This window comes from Nylanderia fulva, unplaced genomic scaffold (genome assembly GCF_048542155.1).
Source record: "Nylanderia fulva isolate GAGA-0341 unplaced genomic scaffold, ASM4854215v1 Scaffold17, whole genome shotgun sequence".
In the NCBI taxonomy this organism is placed as follows: domain Eukaryota; kingdom Metazoa; phylum Arthropoda; class Insecta; order Hymenoptera; family Formicidae; genus Nylanderia; species Nylanderia fulva.
The window spans coordinates 669,939-696,526 of record NW_028189945.1 but is presented as its reverse complement, the minus strand read 5'-3'; the positions used below and the strand labels follow the sequence as shown (position 1 = coordinate 696,526).

The following is a 26,588-nucleotide window of genomic DNA, read 5'->3' as shown; positions in this document are numbered from 1 at the left end:
AATTTCAATTCTAAAAATGGTTTATAATCGAATATTCGATGACACTATTTGTTTGTCAAACCAACATTTCTCTCGCCTAAAAATGACACGTTAGAAATCAGATGTCACGTCTAAGAAATGTTTTTGTCTCTCCTCTGTATAAAAAAAATGCTTTACGAGGACATGCATACGACTATCAAATGCTCATAAAGCTCTTACCATGGAACAATAGTTATCAGTGGTATCGCAATATGCACCACTAGTTTTCGGTATCGGCTTTGCCTTTTTTATCCCAACATGCGGGTAAAACGTCACTTTTGACCCTCTTGTCCAGTATCGAACTAAACGATAATAAATACAATTAAAAAAGGTAAAAATTTTCTCTCGACCGAAATACAATTAAATTTGTTTGACACTTGTCAAGAGCTACTATCAATGTCTCAAATAGAAAAATGCTAAATTAAGAAAAATTTAGAGAATGTGATTATAATATGTATATAATATTAAAAAGAAAAAAAGATATACATATTATAATTACATTCTCTAAATTTTTCTTAATTTAGCATTTTTCTATTTGAGACATTAATAGTAGCTCTGCACTTGACAAGTGTCAAACAGATTTAATTGTATATATATATATATATATATATATATATATATATATATACACTTAGTGTTATATATTATTTCTCTCTCCTTTTAAAATGTTAGAGAATGTTGAAATAAAATGTAAAATATTTATCACATAAATATAGTGTGACCAAAGTAAAAATTACATTGCGTTTAATGCTGATAAAACGAAAATGACACGACAATTGTTCGTCAATTACGTCATCGGATAATGAGAGTTCATGTGTTAACGTTTATCAAGAAATTTTTTTTTCTAAACACGTTGTTACAATGCGATAAAAAGTTTCAATGTTTCTTTATCTCTATCAATGTCAAACAAAATTAGTAGCAGAATAGGTTAAACATCGGCAAACATTGCAAACGCGAGTTAACTTGTCTCCGATGAGAATTATGCGTATCATAATTTAGTTTGCAAATAACGTCATTCGCATGAAAATTATTCGGCCGAGCTTGCCACGAAAGAGTTTAGACCGTCAGGACATACTTATTATCAGCCACTTCACGATAGGTTATCACACTACCGGGTGCTCTTTGGCGATTATTTCATATCCGCTTCAACCACTGATTACAGTCGTCTGTAATCAGTGTCTTTCTAATCGGCCACCTTCCGTCTGTATTTCATTTTTTTTTCAACTTTTACAGGTAATTTTAAACACTCGCGTAGTCACAAAATAATTCTGTGCTTTGCTTTTGAATTTAAAATTTTTTGAAACAAAATTCTTCTACTTTTTTCAACTCTGGTAGAATTAATTTCGATACATATTTATAATTCATTCGTTCAATAAGGCAATATGTATTCTAAATTATAATATTTAACACGACGCTTGCCCACTTTTAAATTGCGAATTTTAAAATGCTAAAAAAAGATGTGTGGTAATCATACATATATTTTAGTCTTTGAGAATTATAACGATACTTCACTGCTACACCAGACGCAATCCTGAAAAAAGATTGCGCCGAGATGTTACATCCCTACAAACATCCCTAGTTTTCCATAAATCGCTTCGGTGAATAAAAAAATGCTCCGACACGGAGTGCCGGTCTTCTCAGGAGAAGAAGGGAACCACTTGATCCGCCGATCTCAAGTGGCACCAGATCCTTTACACGTCTTCGGGGATGCGTATACAGAGAAATAACGCGCGTGTAGGTGGATACACAAGCAAGGCGGCGCACCGTGAAAGCGATCGTTGGCTTTTCAGGCCTAATTAGTTGTCGCCCGGCGTCTCGTCTTGTTCCTAAACCTGGATCAAGGATCGGAAACGACGTCGTCGCGCAATGGTCTCGAGGTTCCCAATCTTTCGTCTCTCTTTCTTCCTCCATCACAACCTTTTCATACGCGATTCTTGGCTTAACGCATCCTTTTCGCTTCTTTTTATTCGATTTTTATTTCAGAAAATTTTTACAAACTTCAAAAAAATATTTTATTATTTAATATTTTATTTAGGATAACTGCATCGTGTTGTGAAGAGACAGGATAATAATTTGTAACAAGAAAGAGTGTACTTTTTTCTCTCCGCGATATAGAATACGAAATACGCGAAATAAATTTTTTTTTGTCAGTATAAGGAATCGATGTTTAATAATGCTTCGATTTTTATTTGAGCAAATTTTTACAACGTCCGAAAAAATATTCGGTCATCATCGTTCGAACTATGTATCGACTAGTGTATTATTGTCCGAGACAGGATAATAATTTTATAAAGAGAAAAATAAATATAACTTTTCTCTCCGCGATACAGAATACGGAATGGATTTTTTTTTTCAGTAATATAGAATCGATGATAGCTCCGAGGGACTATTCGCTGTCGTCCCGTGGAAGAGGAACAACCATAACGGCGACGATCGCGCAATCGCGTAACCTTTAAGGATAATCATATACGCATCTGCACGCTTGCATTTATCCTCGACGACGCGACGTCGCCGCAGATCCATAAACCACTTAGATACTCGACAGCGAGTACTTTCGATGCTCCCTTACCCACGTGCTGCGGAGCCTTAAATAAACGTCATTGCCACATCGGGCCGCCTTTCCACGGCAGAAGTGCGTGTCCGTAAAACCGACGTGTTACATTACGATGCGCCGTGCAACTTTATATTAACCCACGGACACATGAATACTGACTTTAGTATGTATCTCGCACACGGGCGTCGAAATAAGGTGGAAACGCGTACTTTTTTTCCAAGTAATAACAACATTATTTGTGAAAGTCAATTCATTGAAAAATATCGGGCAAAAATATAATAATTTATATTATTTTACATATGAATTATTTATATTAAGGTATTTAATTTTAATATAAATATACTTAATTTATTTTACATTATTCATTAATTTATTGAAAATATTTGCATAAGAAACGATGATGAAGCTATATATCCTTTGTATCATCCTATCATCAATAATTGCTATGTGATTATAATTGAGAAATAATTGAATATCTATTTCTAAGGTGAAATATATTCATTTTCAAAGGTTGTGTAAAAAAATATATATTTCGCTATAAAAAAATTTCGCCGCCCATGGTTGTCCTTCGCGATCTCGGATGCGCTTTCGATCACACATTGAATTGCATTCCAAAAGATTCGGTATGCTACTCGGGAAATAAACGATCGAAATTCGCTGCCAGCGAACATACAATCGGTTATTGCGAGATAATAAAAAATTTGGATCGAGCGGCAATTCAATAAAGGATTTCAAAGAGTGCTGCTCCTTAAATCTTCGCGTGCATGGATCTCGAGCTTCTTTCCGAGAGAAAGAAAGAGAGAGAGAGACGAGGAGAATATGTACGAAACCGTTATGAGAGAGAACTACGTCGCTTCTGGTTCTTCTGAATTTAGGTAGGTGTGCTGAATTGCTTCGATATCGTTATATAAGATCGAGATGCGAATTTTCGGAGATTTTTCGGTGAAAGTTACTCACCTTTTTAGTATAAGCTATTAGGGGCAATGTCAACGGAATAGTGACATTTTCCACTTTCGAGAATATCTTTCATCGATATTGCTTAAGTTTTTTTTATTATGCGTGAATATTAAGCAAGTATCGGAATAAACTTTTTCCGTCAGACTATTATATATATATATTATGTCTATATATAATGCAATAATTATTGCATCAATTTTTTCTAACGCAGTATTTTTTTTAATATGTCCTACTTAAATGAAGTAATAAGAAAATTTAGATATCACTTATAATCATCTGTTTGAAAGAATAAGTTGTTACTTTTACTATACATCTACACAAATATATATTGATGTATGACGATAATTATTTGATAATAATTATATGAATTTAGTATATCGTCTTGCATTATTTGTTTCTTTCTTATTTCCACCATTTCATTTCAATTTCAAATTTCAATAGCGTAACACATTTTATATTGATTCTTTTCGCAAACAAGTTACGAAATATAAAATGTCAAAAATATTCGCAGTTTGAGAGAGGTAAAAGTAAAACAACGAATTCGTGACCAGTTTTCGATAGGAATTTGTAATAATATCGATGTGGGCAAACACACATAAATCGCGTTTTCGATGCAAAGATAAAGAAATAGATATTTTTCAATAAAAATTTCAACTCGGTATATTATGAATGATTGAAGTTAAAAATTATTATCAATAAAGTCAAAATTACTGAAGTAAGCTTTTCTTGGGAAAATATATTATTATTGTAAATAAAATATATATTTTAATATTATAATTTTATATTAAATTATATTTATAATATGTTTTTATATTATTATATAAAAAATTTTGCAAGAGAAGGAAGAGTCGGACAGAACTCTATCAAATTATGGAAAACTAAAAATATCTTGGAACGCGAGAATATACATTTTTTCCCATATCTTATTTTCCTTGGTTCATCTTATCGTTCTTTTTTCCCTCAGCATGAAGATGAAATATTGCGAGCGAGCATCGTTTCGATAAAGTCGACGACCCATTTTTGTGTCGCGATACCGATCGACTTTTGAACGACAGCTCGTAAGTATATGTTTTAACAGATTATCTCATGGCGTGATTATACCATTTCAGTCATATATATTATTATATTTTAAATTACACTTGTATGTGTAATAGGTTTTTAATTATGTAGGTATATTTAAAGCATCTATCAAAAATCCATACTAAGTTTGATTTTCTAATCCATTCATGCATCTATTTCTACAGCAACGAATCTTCCTATAATCTACAATCTATCAATCTACAACTAGAATCTATAAATCCGTTGCCTCAAATTTAAATAAAAGTTTATTTCACTCACCAACACTGATGCGCAACAGCGAAATAATTCAAGCTGGAGTTAAAGCCACGTTGTCTGTAACATATAAATAAAAAATCTAAATTATAACAGTGCTCACATTAATGACTAATTGTATTTCAAAAAATTATTATTGGATGCGTCAAACTTTATATTTATTGTTAGTGCATAACAATAATTTTATAAATTAAAAAAAAAGTTATTTTAAGTAGACACTATAGGATTTATATAATTTACATATTTCTTAAAAATTGATATAATAACTAAGTTTCCCTTGTTCAAATTGTTCAAATGAACTGAATTAATGTGACTTATAATAATTAATTATATATTCACCTTAAGGTTGCTCTGCCGGTGCCCAATGCCTTCCCCAGGCCTCCTCCTCCTCTCAGGTTATGTAGATTAAAAGACACGATACTTTTAACGGCACTCCCGCACTCGTACGCGCGATACACTTTTAACGGCACTCCCGCATTTGTACGCGCGACACTTTTAACGACACTCCCGAATTTTACATTGTCTGTAACATACAAATATAAAAAATTATAGCAGCGTTTGAATTGCTATTTCAAAAAATTATTGGACGCGCCGAACTTTATATTTAATGCATTTAACGATAAAAAACTATATACATATAAATATATAATCAAATAATTTTATTTATAAAAAAAGAATTTTTTTAGGTAAAAACTTTTATAGAATTCATATAAATATTTATATATCTCTTAAAAATGTATATAATAACTCGAAGTTTCCATTATTTAAATTGTTCAAATAAATTAATTGAATTAATATAATTTAAAATAATTAATATACAAATAACGATATAAATATTCACCTTTGGATTGCTCCATCAGTGCCCGATGCCTTTCCTAGGCCTCCTCCTTCTCTCAGATTGTCAGGATCTCCCAAATTTTACGCGTTGCCTATAATATACAAATATATAATCTAAATTATAGCAACGTTTAAATCGTGCTTTCAAAAAAATTATTATGAGACGCGTCGAATTTTATAGCCTACTCAAAAAGATTTAAGCTATCCACTAGCAAAATATTTTCATAAATAAATTCAGTAGTTTCTGAGATTACTCCTGTCTTATAATATAGATATATAAATTTGAAAAAAGGATGTTAATTTTACTGAGATCGTGGACCACGCCCACGTACTTGGCCCCTGCCAAAAAAAACGCTACAAAACATCCACATTACTTCGCCCACGTCGTTCGGCCTAGATACGATCTGGATTATATTACCCGGTTTTCTCACACCGAGGACCAGAGGCAATCCGGTAGCGGAAGAAGTTATGTATCGGACGGGATCTCTTCGGAGGACATCGTCGATCCGAACCCGATCCGCGATCGTTCGTTCCCGAAACCCGAGAGTCGCGAATAAAGTCGCGGACGCGCGCGAGATAACGGATCGTGTTACGCGTGCACGCGTGTGAAATTCCGAAGGAAAAGGCGAGGGAATTTAAACCGGCGATCTTCTGCTCGCGTAGCGCGATAGGGGTGGCTGGAAGTCGTCGAGTAAATTGAAGAACTGGATCGTTGGTCCTCGATGAGGAAACAGAAGACGGCAAAATCTCGCTCTCCTTCTCTCTAGACGATTCCACAGATGCATACGTATGGCTTACATTAAATTTTATTACGATCAATTAAAATTAATATTAATCAAAATTAATATTGGTCGCTAGTGGTGAAAATAAGCTTAGAAAACTTGATTTCGACGTAACTAGCAAATTTTATTTAATTATTTCACGACGTTTCGACCATTTGATTGTGGTCCTTTTCAAGTGAAATTTCTACAACATAATATTACACCATAGTTTTTAACATACGAGAACTCATTTAAGTGTTAAATTAATAAAATAAATATAAATTTTATAAACATACCCATCAATTAGTCAATCAATGAGTTCTCGTATGTTGAAAACTATGGTGTAATATTATGTTGTAGAAATTTCACTTGAAAAGGACCACAACCAAATGGTCGAAACGTCGTGAAATAATTAAATAAAATTTGCTAGTTACGTCGAAGTCAAGTTTTCTAAGCTTAAATTTTATTGTTTTTATCTTTTTTAATATTGCATATAAGTATTTAATTTTTTAATTTCAACATAATCATATTTGAAAAAAAATCTTGCTTGATTCAATTTTAATTTTTTTCTTTGTTGCAATTATATCCGCATGTATTTTTACATCGATACTTTATGCTTATAGAAAGAATTTTGGGATTATAATCACCTCTTCCAAATTAAAAAAATGTATATGATATATTAATATTTAATTCCGAGTTAATTTTAACACGATGGAATATTATAAATGCAATTACGCGCGGATTATGTGAAAATGAAACGTTGGACCACATTCACTTTCGACGCCATGCCATTTATATCACGTTTACATTTACCGTGAGATCATAAAATGATCGTTAATCGTCTTATGAATCGATAAAGATCACGATGACTTTCCATAATAATAATATCGTAATAATACTGCCGAGTTATCTGCCAAACACAGTGATCGATAAGATCATCTTGTATTTAAGATCGCGCATGCATAATAGCGCGATAATCAGCGCGTAATTTGTTACGCTAATAACATTCACTTTTTATTAAATTTACGACGAACGTGCGATGTTTTTCAATCGAGAAAATAACTGTGTAAAACAGTATAGAGTAGTTCTGTGATAAAATAATATACCTAAATAATAGAGAAAAAAACGCGATAAAATATCTTCTTTTCATAATGAAATAATCCATCTCTCTCGGAGAAGACAATAATCGGAATAAATTTCGACGATAAAAATCACTTTTATTAAATTAAATTTTTTAATTAAATTTGCAAAAAATGCGCACAATTTTTTAATCCGAAGAAAATAATCGAATCAGTATTTTAAAACACTATTTTAGCTTGTTATATATCATTCGTTGTAATCCAAAGAAAATAGTTCTATGACATAACGATGGAACTATATAATAATATTGATAAGTATCTTTTCATTATGAAATAATGCGATCTCTCTCTCTCGAAGGGGACAATAATCGGAGTAAATTTCGCGACTGACGTGTTAAAACCGGTATCGCGGCAATTCGGCTCGCGATCGCTACTTAACAAACAGAGCAAAAGCAGAAAAGAGGATCCTGTCGATGAGAGGATTAAACGCACACCTGCACTTCACGAGCAAAGTGAACGATTCTTCGTTCATCCCGAAGGGAAGTCGAGCTCTCTCTCTCTCTCTCTCTCTTTTTCTCTCCTCGATTTCATTGCGTCGATCTTTCTCGATTCTTCGACTGCCCGATCGGGTCCCAAAGGCGTCTCATTAGCTGGCGATGTAATTTTCAGGGAGCTGTCCGTTAATCCTCTCTTCTCCTTTTTTCACCCGACTCGTCCCCTTTCGCCCTCCCATCCCCTTCCCGTCCTTACGTTCCCTTTGATCCGGTCCGAGGGACGCTTTCCGGGATCTTGTCCGGCGTCCTCGACATCCGACGTCGTCGCCTTCGAAAGCGCCGACAAACTGGTTTCGCCCTGTACGTACCGTATTAGCGACATAAAATTCGTGAGAGGTTCTCGACGATCGAATCAACCGAGCGGGTCACTCAATGAACACGAGAGAGAGAGAGAGAGAGAGACCCGGTAATTTTTGTGAGAGCAATTTTGCCATCATTCAGACTAAAAAATTGCTCGCAAACTTCGTTTCCCCTATTTGAAAATTAATCAGAATGCATAAACTTCTCGAATTTATTCTGAAAGAAATTCGTTGTGTATGTTTCTTATACATTTAATATAAATATATATTTAAATAAAAATATATATTTATATGTATGCATATATTAATTTCTTATACATTTAATATAAATATATATTTAAATAAAAATATATATTTATATGTATGCATATATTAATTTCTTATACATTTAATATATAAATATATATTTAAAAAATATATATATATTATATATTAAGATTATAAGAATTATTATTATATAACATATTATATAAATTAATTCTTGAATCGGATAGTAAAAATTCAAGAAAACCAAGTGTTCACTAATAAAGAAAATACACTGTAATGGTTTGAGTTCAAGTATCGTAATAGAATTAAATTTTGGATTTAAACCTCCATCGCAGGTGGATAATGTACCTAGAAAAATTAACACGCTCTCTAGCTAGTATTCCCGAAGGAATGGTGGATATAATTCATCCTCTCGCGCTCTTTGCTCGGATAAATTAAAACTCGGAGTCGCGATGGGAGAGGGATATTAATTTAACGTGAGTTCGCTGGGCAATGACCGGACGTTCTCTAAACGCTCTCAAAGCTCTCGGCCGCACCCATCTTGTTCGGTCTCGCCCGGTGACACCCGGTATGCCTATACGGACAAGATTGCTCTTCTGTATAAGCGTGATTATATACGTAAACTGCGAGAGACGCGTGAGTTGTAGCTGCACGCATGTAAGGATTAAGAGTTACGAGCGAGAACTCGCGTTTGCTCGCCGAGCTCTCCTCCATCGGGATTGGATATTCACCGAAAAACTTGTTTTTTACTTGGTGGATTTTTTTTTCACAACGAATCTCTCGCAAGATGCTTTTCCGCCACGTCGATCGGAAATTGATTCTCGTTAGCGTTTCTGACACGAATACTCCGTTACAAACACGAGACTTCAAAACGAAATTGAATGTTAATGAAATAACATTAAATATAAAATAAATAAATAATTTGTTGTGTAATTACGCGATTTGTCTTTCTTTACTCTCTTTCTTGCTTATAATTCTGTAGTAAAATATTATCTGTAGGTATATTTTGCACTTTTTTATTAGTTCTATATTGTGTGTGGATTTTTTCACATTTTCTTATATTGATAATAATATCGCTGCTTTAAAGTTCTATAACGATTAGTTTGTGTGAGTTGAATTAAACTTCATATATGCAATGCCTATTTCCTCATCCGTTCTAGAGTATTTTAACATTTATCAGACATACAAATATCCTATAATATGTATTAATCGCACATTTCAAGTATGTATAAACATATAATAATATACGCCTTCCCCATAATTATGGATGTCTATGTCTATCTAAGTGAAGAAGAGAAAAAGAGAAATCTTCGGGATAAACTTATATTTATCCATGTCTCCTGCTCTTTTACATCTTACTTATTTAGTTACGGATCTATAATCGTTTCTTAAGGAGCCCCGTTTAAACGATCCTGTAAATGGATAATTGTCGTCCAATGACGGGGCATAAAAATATTTTAATTTCATTTTTCCTTTAAATATAAAAAGTATATATTTTATATGATTTTATTTAAAAAATGTCGATTATATATATCGTTCAATCCGATTCCTGAAAGTAATGTCTAATTTAACGTTTTAATCGCCGTGGCGTGTGTCTGAGAGATCTGTCTAATATCTATCTCTTTCCAGATCTTAATGATACCCATTTATTTCCATTCATGCCGTACCAGTCTATCGCCCAACTTGTCATTGCTAATGGTACTTGCGATCTCTAATATACGATCATTTATTTTGAAAGCAATAAAATGAATAATGAAGTTCAAAATACGACAAAACACTAATTAAAGTTTTATATTAAAAACTTTCAAATTTTAAATATATTTTGTCACTTTGACAGATTCTACATATTTCTATCGATTATACTCACTTTAATTTATTTTAAATAATTTTATAAATTTTTTATTAATATATCAGTGATAAAATTATGAAAAAAATTTATTAATTTATTAATTTAACTGACAACCGTTGCCAATTCATAGATTAAAAATTAAAGGCAGTACATGTCGATAAATTTCTCTTTCAGAGCATTTTACGATTCGAATATCATAAATAAATGTATTAAGCTTAACTTCGACTGCTCGCACGTCGATCTATCGTTCTCGATCTCCAGAGAGAGATCCATTAAAATTTAACGTTCTCGACAGACAGGACATTGATTCGGTCTGCCAATTTCTCCATAAACCCCCAAAATAAAATCCACTAAAAATTTCAAAGGACAAGCGATATATGCATCGCCATTAACTCGCGAGATTAATTATCACTTTAAAGATGCGACTCGAAGAGGATCAGACCTTTTTACACGCCTCCACCTTCCATCCATCTCGATGGCAATGACGTCATTAGCAGGACAGACAAACATCCGGAGTATTCGCGGGTTAATTTTTCCACACATTTTATGAATACGAGATTTTAGTTTAAGAACAAGAAAAAGAGAAGAGCAAAAAGTATTGGTAAGCGCGAGTGAGAAAATTTACTTCGCCTGTCACGATCAGCTGATTTCTGTCAAACGTTCGGAAAAATCATTATACGCGTTACGTGATTAAAAAATATGTACGACAGAGAAAATAATATAGAGAGATCTCGACTAAAATCTAATCGACCATATCAATCAACATTACAGAACATTACAGGATCCCAAGTCAAGGTGTAAGTCCTTGACGAAGGAGCGGGTATTACGAGCGCGTTTACGACGCGACGTTCTTCCCTTGCGTCTCGATCTCGATTCGACTCACACGCGCGTCTCGAATGTCATACATACGTCAGATTTACGGCCGATTAACGCGGCTAATCCTGACAGTGTCTCGAAAGCGCAGCTTTCCCGCGGCAACTGTAAATCCGCAATAAAATCCGATAAAATCGTATCGGCCGGGCTCCTTCTCTCTCTCTCTCTCTTTCTCTCTCGGTATCGGCCGAAGACCCGTTACGTCGAGAACGAGGTAATTAATTTCGCTTTGCAAACGTGTCTCGGCACTAGGCCAACGCAAACACCTCGCCGAGAAGGCGAGCTGAACATGCACGATGCAATGCATATAAATAAATTTAAAAAAATATATATGCATCATATGTATATACATATATATATACATATATGTGCAGCGGCGCGCTTACAATTTTAACTCGCGTCATCTACCTTCCATAAATCCGCAGGAGCCGTCGTTCGCGTCTCGTGAGAATATAACTGTTTTCCACATCGCGAGGATAAGATATGTAACGTGAGCGTCGACCATTATCATTATTTCGATGAGATTAAACGTGCAATTGCGCGATTCTCGTGTTGGATACATATACTTTTACTAATCTTATATATTTGCGTATTTACACTTTTTTGTAATCTTATATACATATAATTTGCAAAAGCAGAGGTTTCTTCTCGAGTCTCATATCGTTCGCGATGCCCTGGTTCCTGAAATAGTTCGACCACCTGACCAATTCTGCGAACCAAAACTTCACAAAATTCTCTATATAAGGAGACTGCAAATAAGAGATGATCGGAGATTTAAAAAAAATCCATCGCTTTAACAAACTGACAAACGATACAACTACATCGCAGTGTTAATTAACGCCCGAAGGAAGAGAGCGTTTAAAGGAGTCTCTCTTTCTCTGTTTAACGCGATGCACAGCGGCGTACATTAATTAAACCCGCTTAAATTATTTATTGCGGACCGCTAATTGCACGAGCCGCGGCGTTTCTCCCGATAGAAGCATCTGCGATGACCATTAGAATATAAATCTTTTATTAGAATAAATAATATTCCTATTCGCGTGCCCCGGAAGAAGAGTGAACCACGTGTTTCATTTATGATATACGATCGAGAAGTGGACGACATTTCAAATAAAAATATCTCGAAAATATTACAAGATTTTTTTTATGGAACATTTTTCCGAGAAAATTGACCGACTCTGACGACGATCGCGGGATTAAGATACTTGAAGATTAAAGCGTGTTATCGGATTATTCGCGCAATCGGCGAGAAGTCGACACCCTCGTAGCGCATCATCGTACAAAAGTTTTCCACCGGGAAAGTGGAGATATAAAAGGCCTGAGCGTACCGAGTCTTAGGGCAGCTCCGGCAGAGAACCGACCCCGATAGGAATTGCGATACGACGGAGAGTGCAATGCGTATCAGAGGCCGCGCATTCCAGCGATATCGCGGGCACGCAGATGAGCGCGATACGCACTCGCCTCGTAATGCCGACATTCGTTATATCGGCGATACGTCGACGTTTAATCCGGCAGTTCTTGCGACTGTCGAGGGTATCAAAGTTCCTGATGGAAGTCGAGACAAAGAGAGAACTCGCCATCATTCATCGTCCGCGATTATTCAAGCGCCTTCATTCACGAAGCGTTGCGTGTCATGCGAGTAGAAAAAAGTATATAGCTGCTAATTACAAATTATGCATTATTTTTCTTCAAAACATTATGAGTTTTCTTCACAGCATTATTTCATGTATAAAAGTTATTCAAGTAAGATAATCGAAAATGAATATTTTACGAGATATTTTATAATTTATGTAAAATTAAAATTATGATTTATGTTAAATCAAAATATAAAATATCTTCCATAAATTATTCAATTTTCAAATATTATATAAAGCATAAATCGGCGTAAAAAAATTATAGATTATAAAAAAATTGTAGGTGATTTTGAAAATTAAAAAAGAATATAAAAGTACTCCCATCTTAAGGGTTTTTGAATATAATGCGACACCATTAAATAATTTTCCTCTTTTATCACTTAGAGCACGCAAAATTATCAAAGGAAATAAATGTTTCTTATCGACTATAATTATTCTCTGTGCGTAACAAAGTCGAAGATATGCATTTAGAAAAAACTCTTATCGCGTTATCTCGTCTTCCGTCGACTCGCATTAATTCGCAATCGATCACGCGGACGTTAATTAATTCTATTTTTGCGTCGACGGCGCAATTTCGAATCCGAGGCTATGATTGCATTTATAAATCGGATAAAAATTTTCTTTCAGGAGATGCAACGTCACAAATTTTTCCGAAGAATTGAGAATAAAAGTTTGACGCGTCCCCTACCATTTATATATATATAAAAAAAAATATCGTGCATCTATATATGAGAATAAATTAAAATAAGATCCACTAAAAATTACTCGGGAAACAAGCTTTAAATTATACATTTGTATATAGAAGAAAAACAGTTTATATTTAACTTTTGACACTCGAGAACTGTCAAAAGACAATCTGACAATATTTTGCATCCTATCAATATTTATACCTTTAAGTATTTTTATATATACAATATATAATATATATATATCTTTCTTTTAAAGTGTCAAATGTCTTAGAGTTATATAAATTTAATTAATTATAAAATGTCTCCTATATTCTCATATTAATTCTTCGGTATACAAATATATAAATTATATATATAAATACTTCTCAATTAAGGTTCCTGGTCTCTTGTTGACGTCATAAAGAATTATGGTATCAAAAGGGAAATCATACGATTTTTTTCTTACAAATTACAATGAAAATAAATATTATGGCGCCAAGGAGTTAAATTGTATCGCCACACGCGGTATATTAGCTACGCGATAGTTACTGGTCGTGTCCGGCTCACCCTCAGGCGGATTCTCACAGGCCGAGGGTAAGTCATCAGCGCGGGCCATAAATTCGCACGGATCGCAACACAGCCTCGTCTCGGCAGAGAGAAAGAGAGAGAGAGACAACGCGGAGAGAACCCGATAACTCCATTAAATCTTAATAAAACTCCACGTTGGATTCCCATCTCGCCTTAATGCGTCTTCGCCGGCGGGAATGTCGCTGCGAAGGATCGCATCTCGAAGGATTCGAAAGAAGACTTTCCTCGATCTGCATGTTGTTCTTGTTTTCCTCGGATCGCGCGCTATGCGGCCGATATTTCTGTTTGTTTAAAAAAAATTACGAGAAGAGCAAGCAAGCGCTTTTACAATCTGGCTCTTGAGACGCTCCATCTAAAGTTACGGATATAATCAGCATTCAAGAGATAATTGTTATTATCTCGTGTTTATCTCTTGTCGGTGTTATAATCTTCGCGTATATTATTCTCGCAAAGATTTCCTAATTTCTAATATTTCTAATTTCTTACGTTAATAGTTCTCGCGCGATATCTCTCTCTCTATCTTTCTCTCCCTTTCTTCGCGGCAAATTCGAAAACACGATTTCGAGGCGAGGCACGCGTGTTCGCGTGCACGGCTTCGATATATCGCGCGATTGCGTAAGCCGATTAACGGTAAAATCGCTTTGCGATTCGCTAAAAAAATCGACACGCGATGCAACGCCGCTGCATCTCGCAGATCGGATGCACTCGAGCGAGACGCGATCCGGTAGATCCTTCGGTAGCTGCAGGATAATCCCGGAAACATTACAGCACTATTGCCGATTGCGCGAACTTGCAAGTTGTTATGAGAAAATTAATTTTGTTTTCTTGCGGCGCAAGGGCACTTATTAATCATTAGTATGCGAGAATTGTGAATGATGTGAGGAGGGAAAAAAAGAATGCGGCAAAAAAACCCTCACTTCTTCGCAGTGACGATCGAAATAGATTGGTTGTCGTCTGGAAAAAAATTGTACTCGATGTAAAGAGCAAAACTTTCAATTAAAAATATAAATGTGCGCCTTTTAAGTTTGTTGATCTTTCGCGCAGCGACGCATTTTGTAAGTATATATATAAACTGTAATTACGGCGAATTACGTAATTATCACGCGGTCGCACGATTATGTCAATTTGTTTCAATATATCAGCCGTCGTTCTTTCTCTCTCTCTTCCTTTCTCTCTCAACGTAATAAATCTTTATTCGCGACGTAAATCGGCCAACCGCTTATATTACAGATCGATCGCTTCCGAGAGTGACCGCAATTATTTCTGCCGTGTGGCAAATATATACATATACTTTGTCAATCGTGTCAGTCGCAAGGAGAGTCATTACATAGTCGAGAATCTCGAGATGTTAACCAAGAATGCATCTAATCTCCTCCGACGCATAAATTTTAACTATACTCATATCTTTCTCACGCTAAAATAAATAATAAATAATGACGATATAAAATAATAATATAAATAAATGAGAAAAGTATATGAAAACTATGTTAACTCTCATTTCTTCCATTCTAATCGAGCAATTTTAGCCCCTTTTCTCGTCCTCTTAACGTGCAACTTCATATATCTAACTTAAACAAGTGCGAGCTTATTTTCCCGCGTACTGTTACGTACTTACGAGAGCAACACGTGTCCAGGATGAAGTTATCGCGCGATAATGAAAAAGGATGAAGAAAAGAAGGGAACGGACTTATCAAAGTCGCGCATCGGACGGTTTAACTACTTTGCAGATTAGCTGCACGGATATCGTACGAACCGGCCGATAAAATCGCGGCTGCATCCACACAATAATAAAATCGTCCGCCGCCGAGGCGAATAAACGTAATGGAGCCTTATCGTTAATTGGATGATAAAGGGAAAAGTATCGTCGCGCGCGCCGTCCGCGGATCTTCTTACTCGCCATATCCGCGATTTATGCCGATCTGGCGCTTGACCGGTTTAGAAGAGGAAGAAGAAAGAAACAAGATGGAGAGAGAGAGAGAGAAACGCTTATCGCGGTCGCGCATTATAAATACGTCCCGGCAAAGTATAAATACCGCGAGTAACGAGTCGTTACTCTCTCGGCGAAAAATGTCATGAAAGAATTTGAAAAAAATCTCGCCGCGAAATCTCCCGCCGTTATTTAGAATAAAAGATTACTTTTGCGCACCCGCTCTTATAAGCTTAATCGTTTTACGTTTTCGCGGATTCGCGCCGATCTAGTTAACTAACCGGTATATGTACCATACTTATATGAGGGTGCTAATAATTTGTAGATTTCTTTTTTGCGAATGTATAAGTCCATATTAGGGGTGGGATTAAGTACTTGACGAGTACTTAGAAATACTAAATTATTTCGAAATAGGTACTCAATCTAAAATTCGAATATATAACTATTCTAAATATTATCATAACTTGAATTCGACTTGGATTTTTGATCAACGTGATATAAAAAGTATTATTTATATATCAAAAGCAAACGGTACAGTGTTCCACAAATTTTCTGCGCCCACCAAACATTTTTATTTATTCGCTTATTTTAATAAAATATAACATATGTACGCTCCTATTTCGCGCAATTTAAGTCTGCAATTTTGCGCCGACATTTTTCGTCCTTATTCCTCGGAGAAATTCTCTCTATATACCGCGGAAATCACCTCTGGAGATCGCACAAATCGATCGTTCTAATTAAGCGAAACGATTATTTTCCCAATAATATATATACACACACATACACACGTATCTCAGGACCGGTTTTCACGAGATGCCGGCGTGTGCGCATTTCGCGATCTGATTATTCAGTAAACATCCGGTGGGTGCAACTGCGGCTTGCCAAGTATAGTTGCTTAAGATTGTTTAGTGGCGCGTTTCAAATTTAGTCGTTGACGAAACATCATAACGATGGGACGTGTTCCTCTTTTAACTTTTAACTTTCAACATCATAACGATGGGACGTGTTCCTCTTTTAACTTTTAACTTTCGATTTTAAATAACACCAGTGTGTTGTTACGTTAACCTCGGTTTAATTGATGGGTATGTTTACAAAATTTATATTTATTTTATTAATTTAACACTTAAATGAGTTCTCGTATGTTAAAAACTATTGTGTAATATTATGTTGTAGAAATTTCACTTGAAAAGGACCACAACCAAATAGTCGAAACGTCGTGAAATAATTAAATAAAATTTGCTAGTTACGTCGAAGTCAAGTTTTCTAAGCATAGTTGCTTAAGTACAGACGGAATCTCATAGCTCGTCACAAGAGACGAGCCTTGCCAAAACGATCGAATCGTAGCCGATATCGGTTCGGCGCGTCTTCCAACCGGTCTCTCTATCTCTCTCAAATTACGCGTCATATGCATATATAATATTATGCAGCGATCCGAGGCTAACGGATCCGCGTTCTTAATTTGCTCTCTTTGTCGCGGCAGCGCAGGCTGACACCTAATTAAGATTTACTCGCTCCTATATACTCGCGAACGGGTGTGCGATCTATTAATGACGATAACGAACCGTGGAATTAAATGTGCGACGGGAGAGTAGGAAAGAGACGTGGGTGGACTCGATTTTATATACAGTATCTATGTATATTTTATGGTGATAATGCGGGAAAAAGGAAAGAGAGAAAATCGCTGGGAACGATTTCCGCGTGGCTTTTCAAACGTCAAACGGCCTTCGTTTTAATATTTATGGGACAGAGTGTGCGATAACGTGTTAGAGCGAGATATTACATTGGTAGCGTTTATGATATATGCAGAAATACGTGACGAAGAATGTTTCGAACAATTTTTTGTTTCGCCATGCGGTCTCGTAAATGCGAAATTTTATATATCGTTTGATAAATATATGGTTAATGGTCGAAATAAACACATTATTGTGACGTGTACACAAGTATAATGCGAGATATTAATTATTATATGTCGTGAGTTCCGTGCGATTAATTCATTTTATCGAAATACGATGTTATACTCGCAATTTATCACGCTAATGTTATCTGTTTATGAATTCTGCGTATATATAAACGACACAAATGTAACATAATTAACGATATATATATATATCAGTGATTGATAAGTAAAGGCGGTAGAGCGCTTATCGAATTAAGTATCGCAAAATTGTGCAGATAAATATATACACTCTCGACTCTGCTAAATACTGATGATACGAATATAACGGATGCTCTTCGCGAGAGAGAGTAATTTTTCTTCGAGATAAAAAATTGATTCGAAACACATAAACAAAAAATAAATCACGATAAAATTAATGAAGTGATGAGTAAAACCATACAAATTTATTGAAATCTCGACCTAACTGGCCAGTACAATTTAATTAGAAACACTACGTTTCGACCCTTAGGTACGGGTCCTTTTCAAGTGTAACTTTCAAGATGTTGATTCGACAGCATCGCAGTGTTTCTAATTAAATTTCACTGGCCAGTTAGGTCGAAATTTCAATAAAAAATAAATCGTCATCCCGCGTTCAGGTATCATTTCATGTGCAGCATGCTGCGCCGCAGTAGTTTGTTGCTATTGGTGAAGTTCAATTGAACGAACAGCAAAGGATTCTAATTATTATTATAACTTAATAAATATTACGAGGCCATGTGTAACGAGCAAATAACAAATTATTATAAATCTTGGAAAAACTTTAATTTAAAAAAATCAATTACAAACGTTTCGAACTGTACTCAGTCTTCTTCAGTGCGCAATAAACATTATAATAAATAAATAGATATAAATAAAAATTCTAATAAAAAGTCGCAATACAATGTCAAAATAAATTAAATAATTATGTCAAAATTAAAAGGCGAAATACGCTAACAATAAATTTAAATTATTAAAAATAGTTCAACACGAACAGTCCCAATTAAATGCAAAAATCAAATTAAAATAATTTATCCGGCTAATCAATATTATTTTAGAATTCTAATTATTATTATATTAGTAAATGGATTTTAAACATCGATTAATACGAGAATATAAAAGCAAAAATCGTAATTTAACCTTTGAAATAATAAAAAAACGAAGAAATATGCTCCGATAAATTTTGATCGCGTGACTGATTTGCTGCTGCAGCATGCTGCGTAAATGCATGAAAAGGCACTTTTCGCTGCGAAAAGCCGAAAAAGGCGCGAATATAGAGAGGTAAAAAATTGTCGATAGACATATAATAATATCGTAAATCCATTTCTCCGCTCTTTTGAATCGCGTAATTGCTATTTTCTCCGTGTCCAGGACCAAAAGGACTCGAAGAGATCTACCGGTCTCGCATCCTGCAGATGAAGTACACATACAATCCAATTATAGCCGGCGCGATCGGTCGCCGAGAAAGAGAGAGAGAAAGACCAGATATCGCGTTTATCATAAATCAAGATTAACGGTCGCAAAGATTTTCACAGTCCGTGTGATTTTTTTACTTATTTATTTTTTTTTTCGAAAAACTCGTGTAATACGCATATATATATATATAACTGCACATAGTATACATACGCTGTTAACGCGAATATCGCTCCAAATGAAAGAAAAGAAATCCCAGGAAGGCGATGATCGATTAATACCTCTCGTCTCTTTATCCCTCCTTACGCGTGTTAACGGGTTAAACGTCCGCGCGAGATCGAGCGATATTTCATGATTTCTTCGTGCTTTTCCGCGATCGTTCCCCTTCTCGCACCTCTTTCTGTCGACAACCAAACTGGTTTGTCCCTCGTCGCGGAAGAGAAGCTGGCTCCTTCCAGGAGCGGATCCATATACGGAAAGCTTAGGGTTTTCTTGTAATTTAAAGAGAACTGTCAAAATAATTCAAGTATAAAATACTTCTTATTCCAACAAATATTTAAAGCCTATTATAATCTAACGATTTTTTTTTATTACAATTGAATCAAGTTCAATTACGATTCTCCAACGAGAGAAAATAACATCTTCATCTGAGAAAATAATTTGTTGCTTAATTATTTAATTCAGTTCAATTATAATATGATTCTTCGACGAGAGAAAATGGCATCTTCACTCTAGACTTGTCAGACTTCACCTATATTAATTATATATATACATATTATAATATAATGTATACATATATATATTTAAATAAAATACTCAATTATATCGCACTTTATTGAAAATTATTTTAATATTCAAATAATAATACAAAGAAATTAAATTCTATCGTGCGTGCATATTTTTTTATTCTTAATTCCAATATCATCACTTTTGTAGGAAAAACAATATATTACATAATAATTTTTATAACAGATCGAGACAAGTGTTTGACACAAGACACTATTACAATACTTTTTTTTATTCTGATAAGCACTTAGAGTGAAGATGCAACAATAAACGCGAGAAGAAGCTGGAGATATCCGATGAAAAGAAAATCTATAGGTGCATTTCATACGCAGCAGCAAATCAGTCACGTGGTCGAAATTTATTAAAGCATATTTCTTTGTTCTCTTATATATTATTTCAAAATTAAAATTATAATTTTTGCTTATATATTCTCATAATAATCTATTTTATTCTTAAAATCCATTATTTAACTAAAATAAAATAATAATAATAATTAGAATCAACCAGTTGCGTGTTCTTCTGCTTCGCTGTTCGTTCAATTGAACTTCATTGCACCAATGCAGCAACAAACTGCTGCGGCACATGAAATGGTATCTTATAATAATATCTTCGAAGATTCAGGATACATTCCTGGAGCTTTTTCCTAGCTAAGGATCGGTCGCATACGAGAAACGGATTCATCGGCGATTTTCGATCGTCGATCAACGTAGGCGACCGACGACGTAAGCAAAACCGGTCACCGGTCGAGAGAAGACCTGATATCAAGACGGGTTACGATAAATCGCGAGTAACGGCTGCCCGTGGGGAATTCGCGCTGCCGGGTTCGCGTTAATTTTCTGTTTGTTTTCTAATTAACTTCTCGGCGAGAGCGGACGTGACCGTATTACTGCAATGTGCGCCGAGAGATTATATTATATAGCTCTTGCAAGGAGGATTACGCGTCGCGCTTTAATAAATTCAATAATTAAGATACTCTACACCGGCGGATTAAGACAATAATATGAATGAATCGATGCGCCTCGGATTTTTTCCTTCTCACGTATATATAATCACACGCCCGCGAAAGCGCGAAAGTGTTCTATGCGCGACGTATATACTGCACTTTATATTTATTCGTTGCTGCTATCTCGAAACATACTAAAGTTTCCTGAAATGTCGCTTCGGAAAAGTATTATATACACTTATTCAATCCTGAATCTGGATTTGAATTTTTGAATCTGAGAAATTCCTCCGACTATTCCATTCGAGAAACAGTATAGGAGTAAAAAAGCTAAACACTTGTATGTAATATTGTTTCTTCCACAAAAGTGATGATATATTAGAAAATTGAGAATAAAAAGAATATATGTACACTATATAGATAATTTCGTAAAAATTATTTCATCCAATAAAGTGCAATATATACCAATAGAATATTAAATTAATATATATATTAATATAATTAAAATACATAGCTGTCGAACCTAAAAAATAAATTTTCTGATAAAAAATTTCTCAAAACTAACAAATAAATATCCATAAATATGACGATAATTTTTCTTCCCAATTATCGCAATTTTCCGACATCACTTTTGAAGCTCCTTTTATATCGCGATATAATTTAATCGAATGGAAGTGAAAAAAAATTCCCGAATAATATTATTCGTAACACTTCTCACAAACACATCGGTCATCTCGTACTCCATATACAACGTATACATCTGTGCATTAAAAATACGCTGCACGAGCGCAGATATAGAGAGCGGAGACACCGTCGTCCCTCGACGCAAATGGAACTTAATGAATGCGATGTCGGGCAGATAATTCGATGTAGAGAGAGAAAGAGAGAGCTAAGTGAATTTTTACGAGGATCAGGACCCTCGGTTCCCATGTGTCTCCACGGCTCGCGGACGGTGACACTCGCGTGTGCGTGTGTCACCGTCAAAAGCCTCTTCTCCACTCGCGTCGTCGCCCTGTTTTTCGGCCGGTCGCAACAAGCATGTGGCGCGGCCAATATAACACGAGGCGCAAATAATATTTCATCAAGCCGGCGAACAAGATTTCGCGGCGACAGCGCGCGAAGGAGTCGACTTTTTCGGGGCTTTTTAGCTAATGTGGACCGTTCTAACACCGTGCGCGTACACACACACACATCCTCTTTCGGCTCTCAGAGCCTGTTGTGTTGCCATCGGATCGGTCGAAAGGTATAGAGACACGACCTGCCAATGAGTTGACAGCGGTTCTCAAATGGCCCGCGAGAGACTTCGAAGAGATTCGAGTGAAGTGGGGAAAAAGTATTTCCTTTTTTAACAAATTGTATAATTTTTATACAATAAAAATATAATGCACAGGAAAACAAAATATTTAGTTCTTATTACATTGATATTTATTTGCACGTATTCGACCGCAGATTCTGTTAAATGCGATGATTTTTTTTTTCAGTGTGCTCATAGAATTTTTTAGGGCCGGTTGTTCCGACTTCTTGGTAAGTTTTATACCCGACAGATAGCATATCTTCGTCTCTTTTTTCAGAACTTATTTAAAAAAAACACGAAAATATCCTATCTGTTGGATAAAACCAAGAAGTTAGAAAAGTCTTCATATAATATATGTATATGTATTAATTTAATCTAATATACATAAATTAATAATATACGTATTAATATAATATTTAATATAATATATTATATTAAATTAATATATATTATATAAGATATAAATACTTAAGTAAAATACTCGATTTTAATATCAGTTTAAGACAAATCCGAAGACTTTTTCGCATCAGTTCATCACTAATCTTATTAATCCTTTTTCAACTTATTCGCAGTTGATAAATAATGTCGAATATTGCTTATCACTGACAGATTCTACGGACGAAAGAGGTAAGATGAAATTGAGAACATCTGCACGGCGGCTGCCGGCGATGTGTTCCCGAAGGAAGTGGACAGGGAATCGCGATGAGACACAGAAGGCGACACGACGTGCGGCGAGTTTTATATTATAATTACCTATCCCCTTGGTGACAGTAATGCTTATTTTTAGTCCCTCTCATTAATCGTATTCTTCACTCGCATTTTGAAACGTGGTATTCAAACAATTTAACGCGAACAACTGTGTCATATATCATAAATCAATGATTACTGCGTCGATTCAATTTTTCTCAATTAATCGTCATTTTTCTTTATAAACGTTAACATCGCAATTTAAATTGCACGTCAAGTTTATTCTTTTTATATATGCAATATATAATTTAATTTATTTGTACTTTTTTTTAATTTTTTCTAATCATTTTATTTCATTTTTAAATTATTATATATATTTATTTATGTAAATATATTATATTTTTCTCAATTAATCGTCATTTTTCTTTATAAACGTTAACATCGCAATTTAAATTGCACGTCAAGTTTATTCTTTTTATATATGCAATATATAATTTAATTTATTTGTACTTTTTTTTAATTTTTTCTAATTATATATTTTATTTCATTTTTAAATTATTATATATATTTATTTATGTAAATATATATATATATACTGACAAATGTAATCTAGTCTTAATAATTTAAAACTGTTGGCGAGCTCGATCGAGACCTCGCACGATGCATTCAATCAAGAGTCAGCTTGCATTAACCTACATATAATAAAATCCCGGTTATCGCGATAAAGTAAGTATATACGGCAGCCGACATAACCCACGCTCTGTACGCACAGGTGCGTTTCGTGCGGCGATGGCGAAAGACCGCCGCTCAGATTATAGTCGCATTTATTAAAATTCGCATAATGTACACGCTTCAAAATTATTAACGCAAGCGAATTAAGCTACGATAAGATATACGTGATGTTATTAGCCTAATATATTGTGCTCGTTTGTGTAAATTCCAAAGTCAATGTAACTTCCGTTTCTCGTTTTTGCGTACGTCGAATGCAACATCATTAAAAAAAGGATATAATTACTGTGAAATATTTTATCTGAATGATGACTGAAGTGTCATTGACAATGTGTATATATACATACACACACACACACACATACATATATATATATTCTGCAATGAGAGTCATTTTCTTTCCTTGCCAATAAATTATTTATATGCATATATAAATGAGAAAAAAATTAATTCTTCCCTTGACAGAATTGTTCTGGATGGGGAATCGCGCAAACTTTTCATTTACATCATTAAATATCTTGGCAATTAAATCTTAAGTTAATTAAGAAATCAAATCAGATAGCTTAATAAAGTTCTGAATTATAAAATTTCTTATAAAAAGTACCAACCAGCGTAAAGTTCGAACCAGCGTAACACGAGTCAATAATAATAAGATACAATGAAACCTCTGTACTAATGTTCATTAGTGCAAATAATCACACGAAAGAATCTAGTAAGATTTATCAAGATGACTGTCAGTAAAAAGTGTGGACTTGAAATCATTTTATCTTTAAATTTCACCAATTCTTTTTTTTTAATATTTCGGAAAAAATCGTCTTTGAAAATCTAAGCTTATATTTTTTTAATATATTAATTTGATATTTAAAAATATAATAATATACTTTGTTCGAAATAAAAAAATATAATGCATATAAATAAAATTCTAATAAATAAAATTGTGTACTCTGGAATCATAATGGCTGTTGTGCTTATGGCATCTAAAACGCCATAACTAAATATCCCCTTCTATATCAAGGGTGCATGACGTCAATGGGAGACTAATGACAGGTCGGCCCCTGTAATAGCCGGTTACGCTGACATAATAGAACCCTGCCTTCCTTGAAAGATGAAATGGCACGCCTATGATACATCATTAAAATGACGGTATAGCTGCTTTATCATTCGCACATTTGGATATATACATATATTCAGTTAATACAAATTGAAAAAAACAATCAAAATCTCAAATTTTCCCTTAAATTTATATTCTAGAATAAATAAATTAAAATTTCTCTAAATAGAATTTTTTAAAAATATATTTATAAATTTTCTAGTTAAAATTCTTAATATTCTTTAATTTCTGGAAAAAAAATTAATTTAAAGTTGAAATAGAATCTTTCTCTTTTATCTATACAAGGTTTTTTTTCCCTTACGGTTCATAATTATTCATATTATTATTAACCTTTATAATTCACACTTCACGTCTTCAACATTACTCCAGTCCATCAATCGACATCGAGTTCGCTTTAGTGTACTTCCGGTCGCGCGTCCTAATCGGACTCGAGATCAGTCCTACGACGAATCTCCCTGTCGTTTTATCGGTGTCGGATGGTGCCGCATGGATGGACGTTCGAGATATTGCGTGTAGATAAGCGCGATGCGTCACAAGGTCTGACTCCGCTCGTACCTGGCAGCCTGTGCGTTTCGCTTCGAGAGAGTCGGCGTCTCGAAGGTATACCATATATATATATATATATAAAATCGTCGCAGATGCCAGGGACAGCCGTCTGCTGCACCATCGACCTTATTGGAAAGTCATGTTCGGCGCCAAAACCGGAAGTTTCAACAAGAACCGCTTCCCCCATCACGATAGAGTCGCTGTTTTAGGTGCACATTGATCCGATCGGTCGCTTTGACGTGACGTCACACTTTTGACGAGATTATTCATTATAACGTTATTTTTCCACGCGACAGTTCAATCATATTTGTATCTTTCCTCAACGCATTTGCCAATAGATTAAAATAAAAATAAAAATGTATAAAATAAAATAAAAATATATGTCCATATCTCTTTGATGTAACAATTTTAGTTTTGCCTCTTCGAGGTCTTTGCCAAGTTTAGGGTCCCCAGCATCCCCGGATGTCGATTCAAGTCTTCCGCCCACGAATCGCGAGAGCGCACGCGATAATCCGAATATAAGAGGAACAACTGTCACGCGTATCTCGACGACAATGACACGTGCGCAGGCGACGCCTACTAATCGAGAACGACAAGGATGACGATGACGTGGATCCGGAATCGTCGCGATATTCTTATTCGAAGAAACTCTGCGAACGGTGGCCGGAGAAATTAAATGCACGATTAAATGCATCTTACCTATTGTATATACGTATATATATATATATGTGTGTATGTGTTCGGGGCACGATCAGCTGTTTTAATTCCGAGCTCGCCCTTTAAAGATTGACCCGTTACACGGGCAAAATCCAACAACACAAATGGCGAATAGATTATTAGATTTCTAGTAACGAGCTGTGCCTCTCCGAGAAGTAAAACCGCACCTGCGTGTGTGCGAATGTCGGCTGGATGCATAAATCTCCCTCGCAAGCATTTGCGAATGAATAGACAGAAGGTGAGAGAGGAGAAGAGG

At 34.9% G+C, this 26,588-nt stretch overlaps 1 protein-coding gene and 1 long non-coding RNA gene across 4 annotated transcripts in view; one reads left to right on the top strand and one right to left on the bottom strand.

The window, feature by feature from the left end:
* LOC114938204 (uncharacterized) overlaps nucleotides 1-26,588 on the top strand; it is a 55,405-nt gene that overhangs the window by 5,571 nt on the left and 23,246 nt on the right. The window contains exon 2 of one of the 3 annotated variants that reach the window (XM_029312047.2): nucleotides 23,152-23,169. The exons of the other annotated variants lie outside the window; for them this stretch is intronic. The gene's annotated coding sequence lies outside the window, so the exon portion shown is untranslated. The remainder of the gene's footprint in view (nucleotides 1-23,151; nucleotides 23,170-26,588) is intronic. 3 annotated transcript variants of the gene reach the window in all.
* Nucleotides 4,864-26,588, bottom strand: part of LOC146723750 (uncharacterized) — a 45,598-nt gene continuing 23,873 nt past the window's right edge. The window contains exons 4-6 of the long non-coding RNA XR_014924372.1: nucleotides 5,703-5,790; nucleotides 5,201-5,384; nucleotides 4,864-4,921 (exon numbers count right to left, since the gene is read on the bottom strand). This is a non-coding gene — a long non-coding RNA (uncharacterized LOC146723750). The remainder of the gene's footprint in view (nucleotides 4,922-5,200; nucleotides 5,385-5,702; nucleotides 5,791-26,588) is intronic.